Below are 18,051 nucleotides of genomic sequence, written 5' to 3' on the forward strand. Positions count from 1 at the left end.
ATCCCCCATGGATAAATGATCAAAGTATATGAACAGGTAATTTTCAAATGAAGAAACAAAGTTATCAATAATCATGTAAGGAGGTGCTCTCGCTCAAAACTTATAAGCTAAGGACTCTAACTAAATTTTCGAGAGACAGAATCCACAGAGCAATCCAGTGAGGCAGTCCTCCAACCCAAGGTAACCTGGAAAAGAGTGGAAAGGCTCTGCTCCCCAGGGTTGGAGGGGTGGCCCGCCAGAGTGAAGGAACCTCAGCTGCAGCTCACAGCAACAAGAGCAGTTTCCTGACTTCCACTGCCAGGGAGCATCAAGCACAACTTAGGAGATCAGAAGGAGGACCTCTGCCAGAGTGAGCACATGAAGCCCAGCCCTCAGGGCTCTCAATGAGCAGCATGGCCAAAGCAGCCCAGATCCAGGAACTGGAAGCAGAAGCCAGTAATCAGAATCCCCCAGGGCATGAGTGCTGAGCCTGGGCAGGAGAGTGGAGAGAGACTTCCGAGCTCTGTCCTCTGTCCCTGGAACAGGACTATGGGGTTCTGACCACATTCAGATCCTGATTGCAGTCTAGGCCCCCATAGAACAGCAGGGTTCCCCCAACCTCAGCCCCATGACAGAGAGGTGTGCTTATGGCCATTCACAGACCAGGAGGGAGGACAGAGCCTCACACACTGAGATCCTTGTGGGGGTGTCCTACTAATACTCAAAAGCTCAGGAAGCACCCCAAAACCAGGGCACAGGCAGGAGAAATGAGTAAGCAGAGAAAAAGAGGAACACCATTGAGAAAGACTTTTCCTGTGATCCCAAGAAGAATCAAAACACTCAATCTGAAGATGAAGAAGCACAAGCTCCTGCATCTAAAGACTCCAAGAAAAACAGAAATTGGGCTCAGGCTATGATAGAGCTCAAAAAGACTTTGAAAATCAAGTGAGGGAGATGGAAGAAAAATTAGGAAAAGAAATGAGAGAAATGCAGGAAAAACATAAAGAAGAAGTCAGCAACTTAGTCAAGGAGATCCAAAAAATGCTGAAGAAAATAACATGTTAAAAATAAGCATAGGTCAAATAGATAAAACAGTTCAAAAAGTTATTGAGGAGAAGAATGCTTTAAAAAGCAGAACTGACCAGATGGAAAAAGAGATAAGAAAGCTCTCTGAGGAAAATAAATCCTTCAGATAAAGAATGGAACTTAGGGAGGTTGATGATTTTACCAGAAATCGGGGCACAGTACTTCAAAACCAAAAGAATGAAAAATTAGAAGAAAATGTGAAACATCTCACTGAAAAAACAACTGATATGGAAAACAGATTTAGGAAAGATAATTTAAAAATTATTGGAATACCTGAAGGTAATGACCAGGAAAAGAGACTTGACATCATTTTCAAAGAATTACTACAGGAAAATTGCCTTGATATCCTAAGAAGCAGAGGGCAAAATAGAAATGGAGAGAATCCATTGATCTCCTCGAGAAAGAGATCCAAAAAAAAAACCAACCCCCAGGAATATTATAGCCAAGTTCCAAAACTCCCAAGTCAAAGAGAAAATATTACAAGCAGCCAGAAGGACACAATTCAAATATCATGAAACTGCAGACAGGATAACACAGAACTTAGCAGAAACTACATTAAAAACTCATAGGGTTTGGAATATAAAATTTTGGAAGGCAAAAGAGCTTAGAATGCAACCAAGAATCAACTACCCAGCAAAACTGAGCATCCTCTTCCAGGGAAAAAAGATAGACTTTCAATGAACCAGGGGAATTTCAAATGTTCCTGTTGGAATGGCCAGAGCTGGACAGAAGGTTTGATCTTCAAATACAGGACTCAGGTGAAGCATAGAGAGTAGAGAAGGGGAAAATATGAGGGACTTAATGATGATGATGGACTACATGTGTTCCTGTATAGAGAAATGATACTGATAATACTCATATGAACTTTCTCATTTAATAGAGCAGGTAGAAGGAGCTTTTATAGATGAAGCACAGGAGAAAACTGAATTTGAAGATATATTGTGGTATAAAATGGAGCCAATAGATAAAAAATAAATGTAATGGGAGAAAGAAAAAGGAGAGAAAAAGGCTAAGATATTTCATATAATAAGATTTTTCTTCATTACAACGAGCAATTGCAATGATATGGAAAGGGGAAGGCAAGGGGGAGTGAGGGAATCTTTGCTCTCATCAGAGGTGGCTAGGAGAGGAAACAGCATATATACTCCATGGGATATAGACATCTGGAGTAAGAAGGAGAGAAGGGGGACAGGGGGAAGGGGGGGATGTGAGTGATGGAGGAGAGGATGAACCATGGTGAGAGAGTGGTCAGATATAACACATTTTCTTTTTTACTTCTTGCAGGGGGCTGGGATTGGATGGCCTGTCCAGGACCATAGGACTGAGTGGATGCTGGGCCTAAGGGTGAGTATGTGGGCTGGGGTCCTCTTGGCTCCAGGGCTGGGGATCTGTCTGCTGTGCCACTCAGCTACCCTACAGCAAAGACAGAGTGAAAGGAGAAATAAAATATAGTACATGGTAGTAAAGAAGTACGAATAGAGGGAGTTGCGATCAACAATGGCAACAGTGGAAAAAATATGGAAGTAACTTTTGTGATGGACTTATAACAAAGAATGTGATCCAACTGCAACAGAGATGGTGGTGTTGGAAAAAAATAATCATGTAAGAAAAGTCACTAAATTGCAATTGATTAGAGAAATGCAAATTTCTGTGAGGCCCTACTCCACATCTATTCGATTGGTCAATATGACAAAAAAGAAAAATGATAAATGCTGGAGGAAATGTAGAAAAATCGGGATGCTAATGCATGGTTAATAGAGTTGTGAACTCATTCAAACATTCTGGAAAACAATTTGAAATTATGCCAGGGGCAGCTAGGTGGCACAGTGGATAAAGCACCGGCTCTGGAGTCAGGAGTACCTGGGTTCAAATCCAGTCTCAGACACTTAATAATTACCTAGCTATGTGGCCTTGGGCAAGCCACTTAACCCCATTTGCCTTGAAACCCCCCCCAAAAATAATAATAATATTTAGGGGGCAGCTAGGTGGCACAGTGGATAGAGCACTAGTCCTGGAGTCAGGAATACCTGGGTTCAAATCCAGCCTCAGACACTTAATAATTACCTAGCTGTGTAGCCTTGGGCAAGCCACTTAACCCCATTGCCTTGCAAAAAAAAAAAAAGAAAGAAATTATGCCAAAAAGGTTACAAAACTATACATACCCTTTGTGTTATCAATGACTCATAATGATAAATACTTAGTCCAGAGAGATTATAATGGCTTTTATTAAGTTCTCTTCTTTGCAGAAAAAGGACTTTCTCTCCCTGAGAGGGAAGGCTCTGAATTATGATAGTGTCCAGTCTTTTATGTAGTTTGAAAGGCTTATTCCTCTCCTTTATGCCAGTCATTGGTCAGGGTCACAGTCTAATTGATACATTCACCCCATATGTTTTCCTGGCCCTATTCATTATACTAATAAGTACAGGGGAGTGAATAGTAATATGTATGAACCTCCTTGAGCAGATGCACCTGTAAAGGACGAGTTGACCTCCCCCAGGGAAGGAGGCTTGAAGTTGGGTGAGGAGGTCTCACTCTTAAGCATTTTAATTACCCAGCTTCGAGTCCAGGCCAGTCTTTCCAAAAATCACTGAGATATTTCTTTGGCAAAGAAAGGCAAGAATTTGATTGAAATCAAGCAGGTTTGTGTACTTACTTTTCTCATGTTCTTCCTAGAAATATAAAATTATAGTATCACCAAACTGAGTCCCCAAATTGTTATCAATGACTCAATACATACTTTGTTCAGAGTGATTAAAATGAGTTTTATTAAGTTCTCTTCTTTGCAAAGAAGGACTTTTTCTCCTAACAAGGAAGCTGAATTACAGCCATTCCAGTTGTATATGCAGTTTGAAAGGCTTGTTCTTCCCCTTTATACCAATCATTGGTTGGGGTCACAATCTAATTGAAATATTCACCCCTATATGTTGTTCCCGCCCTGTTCATTATACTAATGATCACAGGGGAATGAATAGTAACATACATGAATTTCCTTGAGCAGGCACACCTGTCAAGGGCAAAGATCCAAACCCTAGTTCAACCCCCTGACTAGTTGAAGCTAGTTTTTGACCTCTCCCTGGGTAAGGAGGCTTGAAGTCGGGTGAGGAGGCCTCACTCAACTCAATGCTTGATCAGAATCACTTCTTTTGTCTTACCCTCACAAACCTACCCATAGGCACAGTTACAGGCAAACTCCAGTCTTTGCAATGTGTATATATACATACATATAATACATACATACGGCGGAGCCAAGATGGCCACAAGAGAGCAATGGCTCTTAGAAGCTCTCTCATAAAACTTCAATACTAAGGACTCTAACTAAACTTTCAAGAGACAGAACCCACAGAGGGACCCAGTGAGGCAGTTCTCCTACTCAAGGTAACCTGGAAAAGAGCAGAAAGGCTCTGCTCCCCGGGGTCAGAGGGGCAGCTGTCAGAGGGGTAGCCCACCAGAGTGAAAGAACTTCAGCCTCCCGGAGGCAGCCCCAGGGCACTGGGAGCAGTGGCTCACAGCAGCCAGGGAGTTTCCTGAGCTACACCCCAGGGAGCAGCAGACACAAATTGGGGGAACAGTCGAGGAGACCTCTGCCAGAGCGAGCACGTGAAACCCAGCCCTCAGGGCACACAGCGAGCAACTTGGTCTTTCCACAGCCCAGATCCAGGAACAGAAGCAGGTGGAGCCAGTAAGCAGGAGCCCCCAGGGCATGAGCCCATTGAACTGAGGGAGGGGAGTGAACAGAGACTGCAGAGCTCTGTCCTCTGCCCCTGGAACAGGACTCTGGGGCTCTGACCACATTCAGATCCTGATCACAGTCTAGCCCCACCCCCCATAGAACAGCAGGGCCCGACCCACCTCAGCGCCATGGCAGAAGGGGGCATATATGGTCATTCACAGACCAGGAGGGAGGACAGCCTCACACACTGAGACCCTTGTGGGAGTGTCCCAAAAGCTCAGGAAGCACCCCAAAACCAGGCCCAGGCTGGGAAAATGAGCAAGCAGAGAAACAAGAGGAAGACCGTTGAGAAATATTTTGCATATGAGCCCAAGAAGGATCAAAATACTCAGTCTGAAGATGAGGAAGCACAAGCTCCTGTATCTAAAGACTCCAAGAAAAACAGAAATTGGGCTCAGGCTATGACAGAGCTCAAAAAAGACTTTGAAAATCAAATGAGGGAGTTAGAAGAAAAACTGGGAAAAGAAAGGAGAGAAATGCAGGAAAAACACGAAAATGAAGTCAGCAGCTTAGGGAAATCCAAAAAAATGCTGAAGAAAATAGCATGCTAAAAACCAGCTTAGGTCAAATGGATAAAACAGTTCAAAAAATTATTGAGGAGAAAAATGCTTTAAAAAGCAAAATTGGCCAGATGGAAAAAGAGATAAGAAAACTCTCGGAGGAGAACAAATCCTTCAGACAAAGAATGGAACACAGGGAGATTGATGAATTTATGAGAAACCAGAATTCATTACTTCAAAACCAAAAAAATGAAAAATTAGAAGAAAATGTAAAATATCTCATTGAAAAAGCAACTGATATGGAAAACAGACTTAGGAAAGATAATTTAAAAATTATTGGAATACCTGAAAGTCATGATAAGGAAAAGAGTCTTGACATCATTTTCAAAGAATTACTACAGCAAAATTGCCCTGATATTCTAGAAGCAGAGGGCAAAATAGAAATGGAGAGAATTCACCAATCCCCCCGAGAAAGAGATCCCAAAAAACCAACCCCTAGGAATATTATAGCCAAGTTCCAAAACTCTCAAGTCAACGAGAAAATATTACAAGCAGCCAGAAGGACACAGTTCAAATATTGCAGAGCTGCAGTCAGGATCACACAGGACTTAGCAGCAACTACCTTGGAAGTTCATAGGGCTTGGAATATAATATACCAGAAGGCAAAAGAGTTTAGAATGCAACTGAGAATCAACTACCCAGCAAGGCTGAATGTCCTCTTCCAGGGAAAAAGATGGACTTTCAATGAACCAGGGAAATTTCAAATGTTCCTGTTGGAATGGCCAGAGCTGAACAGAAGGTTTGATCTTCAGATACAGGACTCAGGTGAAGCATGGAGATTGGAGGAGAAGGGGAAATATTGATGATGAACTGCATGTATTCCTGTACAGAAAAATGACACTGATAATACTCAGATGAACCTTCTCAGTTAATAGAGCAGGTAGAGGGAACTTTTATAGTTGAAGCACAGGAGAAAGCTGAATTTGAAGATAAAATATGGTATAAAAATTGAGTCAATAGAAAAAAGGGAAATGTAATAGGAGAAAGAGAAAGGACAGGGGGAATAGGCCAAGATATCTCATATAATAAGATTTTTCTTTATTACAATGAGGAATTACAATGGTATGGAAGGGGGGAGGCAAAGGTGAATGAGGGAATCTTTGCTCTCATCAGAGGTGGTTAGGAGAGGAAACAGCATATATACTCAATGGGGTATAGGCATCTGGAGTAAGAAGAAAAGGGGGGACAGGGGGAAGGGGGAGATGTGAGTGATGGAGGAGAGGATGGACCATGGGGGGAGAGTGGTCAGATATAACACATTTTCCTTTTTACTTCTTGCAGGGGGCTGGGATTGGATGGCCTGTCCGGGACCATATGGCCAGGTGGATGCTGGGCCTAGGGGGTGGTATGGGGGCTTGGGGCCTCTTAGCCTCAGGACCAGGGATCTGTCTGCTGCACCACTCAGCTAACCCTACAGCAGAGTCAGAGTGAAAGGAGAGAGAAAATATAGTACATGGTAGTGGAGAAATACGAAAGGAGGGAGTTGCGATCAGCAATGGCAACAGTGGGAAAATATGGAAGTAACTTTTGCCATGGACTTACCATAAAGAATGTGATCCACCCACAACAGAGTTGTTGGTGTTGGAACAAAGACTGAAGCACATTTTTTATTATTATTATTTGGGGGAGGGTGCAGGGCAAATGGGGCTGTGTGGCCTTCCTGGAGCCACATAGCAGGTTGATCTTTGGGTGTCTGAGGCCGGATTTGGACCTGGGTGCTCCTGGCTCAAGGGTCAATGCTCTGTCCACCACCCTGCCACCCCTACTATTATTACTATTTTATTTTATTTTGGGTCTTTTTTTCCCTTTTTTCGGTTTTTGCAGGGTAGTGGAGTTGGGGTGGCTTGCATGTCACACAGCTGGGTGATTGTTGGGTGCATGGGGCCAGATATGGGCTCAGGTGCTCCTGGCTCCAGGGCTGGGGCTCCATCCATTGCGGCACCTGGACATACCTACAATTATTACTATTATTTTTTTAATTTTAATTTTTTTCTCTCCCCTTTATTGCTCAAGCAAGTCTATATTTTGGGGGGAGGGGTATTCTGTTTACTCTTAAACAAGAATGTTTTATTAAATGTATAAAAAAATTATTTGAACAAAAAGAGAATAAATAAATACTAAAAATATATATAATACATACACATAATATGGGGACTTTTAGGAATTTAAGTTATGAAAATAACTAACTAGACAATGTCCTCTTCTCTACCCATTTCTTTACTCTCTAGGGAAGGGTCAGATATCACAAATGATCCAAGACAATTCCGAAGAACTCATGAGAAAAAATACTTTACATAATCCCGAGAGAGAGAACTGATGAACTCTCAGAAAAATTTGAAGTGTACTTTTTTCAATTTCTTAATTTCTCTTAGGTTGTTTTTGACAGCAAAGCTAATATGAAAATATTTTACTTTGATGGCTATCCTCTTACTTGTCCTCTCAATGCATGGGGTAGGAAATGGAGGTAAGGAGAGCATTTGGAACTCAACCTTTAAAAAAATAATGTTGAACTTTTTTTAATTTCTAAAAATGACATGGAAGAAAAGAGTATCCTAGAGTACTTACTGAAATGGTAACTTGGACCAGATCAGTTAGTAGCCTTAATCCCCATTATACCACACTGCCTCTCTTCCTCCAAATATCTCCTATTTAATCAATTTATGTACAGACTGTAGCCTCAATGAAAGGTAAGCTCTTTGAGGACAGGGCATAGTTTTGTTTTTTCTTTGTTTCCTCAGGGATTAGCACTAGTTATAGTACCTATAACATATAAGGCTCTTAAACAGTTCTCAGTAACTGCAAAACATAGTCGTGTTTCCCAATGAATGGATACATTCCTCCCCTTGACAGACAGACAGGGCAAAAGGATGCACATTAGAGGTAAAGTCACTGTATCAAGGGAATTTCTTTCAATTGTTATAAGGGAGGGCTCACTGGTGAGGGAGGGGAGTCCAGAAACTGTAATGTTAAAAAAAGGTATCAGTAAAATAATTTGTGTGCAGATTTATTGGACATTCATAACAGCATTGAAATAAGGATAGATCTCTATCAAGGACAAGAGAGCCAACAAGGGGAATTGGTAATCAAAGTTCTGTCTGAAAACACCCTTCCAATTCTCTGTCTCTCTCTCTCTGTCTCTTTGTCTCTCTCTCTCTCTCTGTCTCTGTGTGTATGTATGTGTGTGTGTGTGTGTGTGTGTGTGTGTGTGTGTGTGTGTGTGTTCCTCACCTTTGCCTGAGCTGCTGGGGAGAAGGGAAAACAGTGCCTATACTTCCCCAGAAAAGAAAAGGAGGACCCCGGTTCAAATCTCAAATGTAGCCTCAGACATCTAATTACCTAGTTGTGTTGATCTTGGACAAATGACTTAACTCCATTGCCTTGTAAAAAAGAAAGAGTCAAGTTCAACCCTTTGGGACCAGATGTGTAACCACAGGAAAGCTACTGCTGCTGCTGTCCCCCCTCCCCCACCATGCTGCTCCCCACCATGGGCTGCAGTGTTAAACCTCAATTCCAGTTCCCAGGTTTCCCTTCTCCACAGTCCACATCAAAAAAACTGGAGCTAGAAGGGGTCAGAAGAGTAAAGAAATTCAGACACCACCAGCAAACACCTTGATTTGTTCACCAATAAGATCACTAAACAAAAGGGTCACTTAGTGCAATTGATTCATCTTCTGGACAAACACAGACCCAGGGATCAAGGACAGGAAATCTGAGACCAGAGGAATGCTCATCCTAAAAATCTAATAAATCTCCTGGGCAAGTTTGAGCTGCCTCTAGTCATCCATAGTAAGGAAGGTTATTGCACATTCTCCAGTTCAAACTTCTCATTTTGTAGATGAGAAAACTAAGACTCAGAGAAAGAAAGTGATTTGGGAAGTTTACAGTAAGCATAAAAAGAAGATGAGGCTATTGCAGGCCAGTGAAGATGTTTTGAGGCCACATCGCACTTTCTCATCATAAAAGGAGCTCATATTTGAGATTTTTACAAGACTGAAAATGACTTAGAGAGATATTATTTTATTTGATATGAAACTCAAAGAAGAGTGAAACAGAACCAGAGAAACCCATATACTATGAGTCTGCAGATAATATCTACTCCTCACAAAAAAAAAATACCCTTGGAAATCCAAGAAACACCTCATTTGTTTTAAAGGAAGATTTCACTTCTGTAGAGATTTTTCAGCCAACTGAGTATATTCTGATCAGAAATACATTTCCCTGAGGAATGATGCCTGACCTTGAGCACCTTCTATGTCCACAAAGTTTCCACATTTCTCCTGTTCCTCTTTGACTGAAGAAGGCTGAGTGGTACAAGTCCATGAAGAAAGTTCTTGGTTTCTTTGAAATATAGAAAATCAGAGGCAGCTAGTTGGCACGGTGAATAGAGCACCGACCCTGGAGTCAGGAAGACCTGAGTTCAATTCTGGACTCACACATTTAATAATTGTCTAGCTATGTAACCTTGGTTACATACTTAACCCCATAAATAAATAAAAATTTGAAAGAAAAGAAATATAGAAATCATCCCAGCCCCATAATTCACTTCCCACTGCAGAGCAGACACTTTTATCCAAGAAAAAAGAACTTTCTGAGTCTGGTTTCACAAGGTTGATTAAAGGGTGAATCTGGGGTTTTTTAGATTCTCTCTGGGAGAGAATACTCAATTTCTGGTTTCACATAGAGCAGGGGAAAAAACATGGTTAAAAAAGGAAAGATCTTAAAAGCTGTTAAATGGCTGATGGTAAAATCAGTTTGATATCCCTATAAATAACTATTAAAAACTGAAATTTCCATCTTACTACCTAAGATCACCTGTGTATATCAAGAGAACTTAATTTTTTGTGGTCTGCTAAAACCTTGTGAACACTTTTTAGAATGTTTTTTGATCCACAATTAGAAAATCTGCTTCAATTTAATTAGAGGAAGTTTTGAGAGCTTGATGGAGAAAAATTTCCTTGCTCTTGTACCTTTTCCAATTCACCTCCATTATCAGAAGGAAAGAGGACCATTAGTCAGCTATACTTTAGTTCTGTTCCCATTCACTAAAATCTTGGTTTTCTGAATTATTTTGGAAGCTACATACTAGAGAGATGAAAAGAAGAGCATTGGTTTTTAAAGGGAAAGGAAGATGATATTCCCCCTTTCAAGTTCTCACATTCCTTGGACTATCCATCAAACTCTTGGGGTCTATGAACCCCAGGTCAAGAACCCCATATCTGTGTATTTTTGGTGATGTGGCTAATAATGGAAATATTTTGCAGAACTTCATATATATATATATATATATATATATATATATATATATATATAATCAATATCAAATGGGTTGTCTTCTCAAGGTGCTGGGAAGGGATGCATAGAATTTTGAAATAAAAAAAATTTTAAAGGTACATTACAAAATTTTCATGTAACTGAGAAATATGTAACAAAATAAATACCAAATATGTTTTTAAAAAGGAATTCTAAGGCCCTGCTGGCAATTGAGATAAGCTTGTCTAAGGGGTGGGGATTCTCCAGGGTTGGGGCAGGATAAAGAGCCACCCTGTCCACTGATCTTCCTCTTTACTTTTTCTCCTTTGACTTTCTCATATCCTCTACACAAGTCTGGAATCTGGAATGTCTGCAATAGACTGGGTTTCTCCCTGTAAAGGGGAATGCTGAGCCTTGGCTTTCTGATTTCAGCTGCAGGCTACATTTGGAAGAATTATAGAGTAAGTGAAGAGAAAAGTAAAGTGGTAGAACTTTGGTATTGGAGTCAAGGATCTGGGTTGGAATCCCAGTTCTGCCCCTTCAGAGTTGTGTAACTTGGAGAGAATCACTGACTCCATCTGGGGTCAGCTTCTTAAAGTATAAAACAAGAGGAGATCTATAAAGTTTATTCTGGTTCTCAATTTTATAATCTTAAACCATTTTGAATTTTTCTAATTGTTAGATTGTCAATCCCTCTGAATCTCCCATTTTAAACAGTAGAGTTCAGGCCCCTCCATTTCGCCCTCCCTTCAACATCCATCTCTCTTAAGAAGATAGCATGGGTGGGGGCAGCTAGGTGGCACAGTGTCAGGAGTACCTAAGTTCAAATCCAACTTCAGACACTTAATAATTACCTAGCTGTATGGGCTTGGGCAAGCTACTTAACTCCATTTGTCTTGGAAAAAAAGAAGATAGCATAGGAAAAGAAAGAGATGCCTCTGGAGTTCATAAGATCAGGATGCAAATCCTGATTCTGACATTTCCTACCTGGGTGAGCTTGAATGAGCAACCTAATGAGTCTGAGTCTTAATTTCCCTGTTAAATGGAGTTAGTCTAGATGACCTTAAAGATACATTTAGAGCTATGGGTATCTGACTGCAGTGACCAGTCTATCTCTATTTCTGTACATTCCCCACTCCCCAAAGCTTCTAAGTGTGGTTCAATCTTGAGACTGTAAGAAGTTTATTGTTGAGGAAAGAGGGTCTTACAGGCTCTTGGGAATTTCCATGGAAATGTAACATTCACAGAGGGCAGTTTGGGAGCTCAGTGAATGATCACTGACTTCCTGCATGGGAAAAAAGGTCCCTCCTGGATTCTAGGAAAGTATGTATGAGGCTTTTAGCCTCACATGTGGCATATGAAGTCTAAATACTCCTGAAAATCTTATTGCAGAACACAAGGAACATCAGGCTGAGGAAATGAGACCTGTGCCTGAGTATCAGCAGGACATTCCCGAATCCCATACCCTGAGAGACCAAGTTTGCCAGAACCATTCCCTTGATTGAACATTATGGCCACCAAAGGTTCGTCTCACTCAGATTTCCTGAACAGAATGAAGGCTGTCTACTCCTGAGATTTTCCTTCTCTGAATATTCCAGTCCTACCCTATTGTCTTGTGGGTAGAAGACTGGTGGATTTTCCATCCCCTCACAATCCCAGCTGCCCCAATCCTTCTTTAGTATCCCAGAAAATACTAAACTAAGAGTTTTCAGCATCTGAGAAGATTTCCCAGTGTCTATGGGAAATTTGGAAAGGTTATTCCTATGATATTTTACCTATTCCTCCCTCTGACATGCTCCTGTGGTCAGATAGTTACCAACAATCATGTCTATTCATGTCTATACTCACTATTACATGTCATAGGAATCTGAAAGCTGGAGAGTCATGTCATTTCTAGAAGTTGAATTGACAGGACTTTTCAAGCTATGAGGTATTCCTGACCTCCTCCCATAAACTAGAGTAGATTTAGCTGTCTAGTAAGACCAGGTGCAGACAGTTTGAGACAATCTTTACAATGCTAGCATTTTGGACCTTGTTATACTCTGTATGGGTTTCTTGACTCAAGGATACAAAATCAAAGCAGAAGGATCTCTAAGTATCTCTCTTCCTGCCCAAAAAGAAGGATCAGCTGGGAAGGAGATGATACCAGAGTGCTCCCTAATTTTCTTCTGAAGGATACACACAGAGAAAAAGGAAAAAACTCATGATGTCGAATCTGAGAAAAGAGTGAAGATGCTAGCTCTAAGTGGGCTGTTCCAAGAAGGGATCTGGATGACTGCCACAAAGGCGCCCCATAACTCATGCCTACATTTACACAGAAGGCTCATAGAGTCCTTCAGATGCTAAGGGGTGACTAATGGGTGGAAATCAAGGACTTCAAGGACTTCCTATCTAATATATAGTATTCAGAAAAGGAACTGACAATATCTTGATGGGGGTTCAATAGATTGGTCCCATTGCATGGGGAAAATACCCTGGCCAAGTTCAGAATCAGGGCCTTAGTGCTAGAATTTCAGAAATTGGTTTTAATCATTTCAGTCAAATGGAATCAAAGATTCAGGACTTGGTCAATGTTAACCAGGCTCACAGTCCATTTTGTGTTACCATCTAGAGACTCAATTACCATGCAAAGAGATTTTACTGCAAAGTTGACCAGGATATAGCATCATATTATAAAATATTTGGACTGGAAGGGACTTGTAGGCTGATGTACCATTGTTTCCTAAGGAGGAGTATTTGTGGACTATTCTGTGGAGATGAAAGAGTTACTCCTTTTGGAATAATCCTCTATCCAGGAAACAGGGCTCCAGGTACCCTGACAAAGTTTTCCTAGCTGCAGTTAAGTACTAAATTTGGTACTTGGAAATGAAGAGACAAGTTCAAATACAGCTTCAAATCCTTCCTAGTTGTGTGATCCTGGGTAAGTCTCTTAACTTTTGTGTGCATTAGTTCCTTCATCTGAAAACTGAGATATTAGAGATACTTAACCTTGCAGAACTGCTATGAGGATATAAGAAGATAATAATTGTAAATTATATTGCAATTCTCAAGGAACTACTACTTCCCAATTATCCTTTTCTGTCATTCTGATAGGAAATCATCAGTTTCTAATGTGACAACTGATACTTGTCTCATTTTAAAAGGAGACCTTCAGGGAACCATGGCAGTTGGAAACAACTTTAAGGCCCAACAACATACCTAGAAAATGAATCCCCTTTGTGATATATCTAACAATTATGGTCACTTTTCATGATGGTGAACTCACTGTTCCATCCCATTCCATGGGAGGATAGGGGATAGCTCATATTGTTAGGACATTCTTCTTAATTGAGCAGAAATGTTTCTTCTTTTAACTGATGCTGTTGGAACCAACTTTGTTCTCTGGAGCAAAGCAAGATATCTATTCCCTTTTCTGTATGACATTCCTCCAGATACTCGAGAAAGTGACCATGCCTTTTCTATGTCATCCCAGTTCCAGACTAAGTATCTCTCCTTCAACTCTTCCTTCTGGGCCATCATGTCCACTCTTTCTACGTTCCTCATTCTCATCTTCAGCAAGACTCTAGTGGCCCTGCAGCAGAAGGAAATGAGAATTGAAACCAGAAAACCTTGCATCAAATCAAAAGAAATGAATAGTTTTCAGACTGGGTTGTCAATGCTATCTATGACCGCATTTTTAAAAATCTTCTAATTCACCAGTGATTGGAGAAATACACATTAGAACAATTCTGAGGTACTACCTTATGCCTATTAGATTCACTAATAGGACAGAAATGGAAAATGATAAATGTTGGAGGGGATGTAGGTAAAAGAAAACAAATGCGATGTAGGATGAGTTGTGAAATTATTCAACCATTCTGTAATTTGGAGCCCAAAGGGCTCTAAAACCATGCATACCCTTTTGACTTAGCAATGCCACTACTAGATCTATATCCTCAAAGAGATGAAAAATGGGAAGAACCTATAAGAACAAGAATGTTTACAGTAACTTTTTTCTGGTGCAAGACTTGGAAATTGAGGTGATGCCCAACATTTGGGGAATGGCTGAACAAATTGTGGTATGTGATTAGGATGGAATGTTATTCTACTATAAGAAATGATGAGCAGGATGCTCTCAGTAAAACCTGGAAAAGACATGAGCAGATGTAATATAATGTGTACTGTGTACAAAGTAATAATGTTGTAGGATGGTAAGCTTTATGAGACTTGACTTTCCTCAGCAGTGTTGTAACCCAAGACAGCTCTGAAAGACTTCTGATAAAGATTACTACTATCCATCCCCAGAGAGAAAGCTGAAGTAGTCTAAATATGGATTGAAGTATATGTTTTTCTACTTTATTTTTCTTGAGGTCTCTTTTTTGGGGGGGTGGAGGCTGGTCTATGTTTTCTTTCACAACAAGATTATATTGTAAATGTTTTGCTTGATCACTTTTTTTAATTTAAGACTTCTTAAGAGGAAATATCAAGCTACAGAGACCAAACATAAGGAGAACATTGATTAAATTTTTAAATGTGTTCAGTAAATTTTTAAGGATGAAAGGAAAATGAATCAAGAAACATTGAAAACTCCCTAGACAAACAGGATAGTAATGAATTAATATGGCTAAGAGTCTCCCCAGAAAGTACTGGTAAAAGGATGGATTGGGACTTTTTCCTCAAAAAAAAAAATCAAAGTCCTCTTGATGAAAGTGATTATGGCTCACCACTTTGGAAATTCTCAGGTTCTTTAGGGTGGGGACAAATAAACTTCCATATCACACAAAGATCCTAGCATGGAAGGAAAGGTCTCAGTGATTAATATAGCTATGTATAAATGTGTACATGCAGGCATGTGTTCTGTAGCAAGCAAAAGTAATTCATTCATTTTATCCCCCTGAGGAAGGGTGGTATTTTCAATTATATAATTTGAAGAAACCCCACTCCCAGTCCTTCCCTCCACAAAAAAGTTATCACCTGATAGTGGCTTTCCTTCTGCTAATAAGGATCTAGGCAACTCACTAGGCAATGGAGAACTGGTCCTACCCAAAGCTTGTCCAGATTAGGACTCACCTCAGTTTGTGCTCCATGGGGATAGCCTTGGAGAATCTAAGTGTCACCTCCATGTCAAGCTACTTCTGAGCAGGAAATTACCACAGTCATATAGGAAACCCAGTCATTCATTCTTCTTTCTTACTTGTCTCCTACAGACCCAGACAACAGTGGAGGAGACCCAAGGAAGTCAGAACTCAGAATTGTCCTTGTGGGGAAAATAGGAGTTGGGAAAAGTGCAACAGGAAACATGCTCCTTGGCAGGAGAGAGTTTGAGTCCAAGTGTTCATCAGTGTCAGTCACCAAGGTCTGCAGGAAAGCCAGGACCACTTGGAATGGCAGGGACATAGCTATTGTTGATACTCTAGGCATTTTTGACACTGACATTAAGGAGAAAGAAAATATGAAAGAAATAACTTGTTAGGGGCAGCTAGGTGGTACAGTGAATAAAGCACCAGCCCTGGAGTCAGTAGTACCTGGGTTCAAATCCGGGCTCAGACTCTTAATAATTACCTAGCTGTGTGGCCTTGGGCAAGCCACTTAACCCTATTTGCCTTGCAAAATCCTAAAAAAAATAACAACTTGTTTTATCATCCTATCTTCTCCAGGACCTCATGCTCTATTCCTGGTATTGCAGGTAGGTCATTCCACCCCAGAGGATAAGGTAGCTTTGGAACACTTTATAATATTGTAGGAGCTGAAGCAATGAAGTTTTTGATCATTGTATTCACTGGGAAAGACAAACTGGAAGAAGAAAGTGTAGAAGATTATGTAGGAACCGTGGATGACTTATATTTCAGGGAGTTGTTAAAGAAGTCTGAACACCGATGCTGTGCAATTGACAATAATGCTAGTGGAGCCCAGAGAGATGCCCAGGTTTCAGAGTTGATGGCCATGATTGACAAAATAGTGCAAGAGAATGGGGGCACCTACTACACCAACAACATATATTGTGAGGGGCAAAGTGCTGACTTTTCGGAAACATAGTGCTAAATTAGTCTAAGCCATAGGCCTCAGTTTCTATTTCTCAAGAATCAGGTGAGCGTGGGAACCCGGATATCCAGCTAGAAAAATCATGTCACCCTAACCTTACAAGATGTAAATAAAGACTAACTTTCTTGGGAACACTCAGGTATACTCCCCTTCTCTTCAGACCATCAAGTTTGACCAATTGTTGTAAGGGTCAGCAGAAAAGAAGAGGGGGAATGGGTTGTGGTTTTTGTGGTTTTTTAACCCTGCTTCAGCTTCTGTAATTTGGCTTTTCCTGCTCTCTCTCTCTCTCTCTCTCTCTCTCTCTCTCTCTCTCTCTCTCTCTCTCTCTCTCTCTCTCATAGAGAGTTAGGAACTTCCCCTCTTCTTGCAAGAACCAAATTAAATGTTAACTCTTTGCTGCCACTTTGAGAGGACTCCGAGTAGTCATTTTGGGTTAGGGTTTCAATTCCCCGCACAATATTATTGTGGAATACATATGCACAGTGCAACTGTGGAAGAGCTCCTCCAGAAAAATACAGATGATCATCAACAACAATACAAGGAGCAGTTGAAGAGGAAGAAAGAAGAAATCAGACAGAAATATGAGAGAGCATCACAAGAGCTGGAGAAGACAAAGGAAAATTCAGGGAAGCAAAAGGAAGACTATGAGGAACAAAAGTAGTACTATAAAGCTAAGAGGGAAAAATCAGAAAAAGAAAGGGTGTGGGAGCATGAGAGTATTATGAAGGGTTCCCAGGAGAAAGTCGAGAATTATAATAAAATTGTGCTGCAAACTTGGAAGTTTGTGCAGAGAGCAATTATGATAGGAGTTCATTTTTTTCTCTCCTCCCCTTTCATGGTTCTTTTGACACTTAAAACTATTTTGGATCTAGTTACCATTTTGGGCTGCATTCTTGAAAACATTCTTGAAGGATGCTGAGCCCAGTGGCAGGCCTCTCAAAACCATTTATTCCTAACCATCATTTTTCTTATCAGATTCCTAGTCTCCTTGAGAATTACTCTCAAGGAGAAATCCAAGGAGCTTAAGGAGATAAAAGAAATAAAATAAAAAAACCTATGAATTTAAAGTTTCCTAGAAGGAGCAGAGAGATGAAGGATTAAGCCATGCAGATGTTTGAGAAATATAAGTCACTGATTTTTTATAAAGCATATCTCTGTTAGTTTGGGAAAGTAAAAATGCATTATATTTAAATCAGCCTGTGTCCTGAACAGTTATGTTTCATATACATGGAAAGATAAATGCATGGGGAAAAAAGCAGAAAAATTTATGAAAACAAATGACTTCCCTTGTTCCTTTAGGGAAAAAAAATGAAACCTCTTTCTCCTGCCTTTTTCCTTTTCTTGATGTCCCAGTGAAATTTTAATGTTTTTTTCCCCTATCCTTCATTATAAAATAAAAGGAATTATCTCCTTCATGGATGAAAA

The 18,051-nt window shown here is 40.5% G+C and overlaps 1 pseudogene; it reads left to right on the forward strand.

Annotated features, from left to right (window-relative positions):
• The first annotated feature begins 392 nt into the window (after window positions 1-392).
• On the forward strand, window positions 393-17,287 carry LOC141494086 (GTPase IMAP family member 4-like; annotated as a pseudogene).
• Window positions 17,288-18,051: the final 764 nt, after the last annotated feature.

Source organism: Macrotis lagotis, chromosome 7 (assembly GCF_037893015.1).
Source record: "Macrotis lagotis isolate mMagLag1 chromosome 7, bilby.v1.9.chrom.fasta, whole genome shotgun sequence".
Taxonomy (NCBI): Eukaryota; Metazoa; Chordata; class Mammalia; order Peramelemorphia; family Peramelidae; genus Macrotis; species Macrotis lagotis.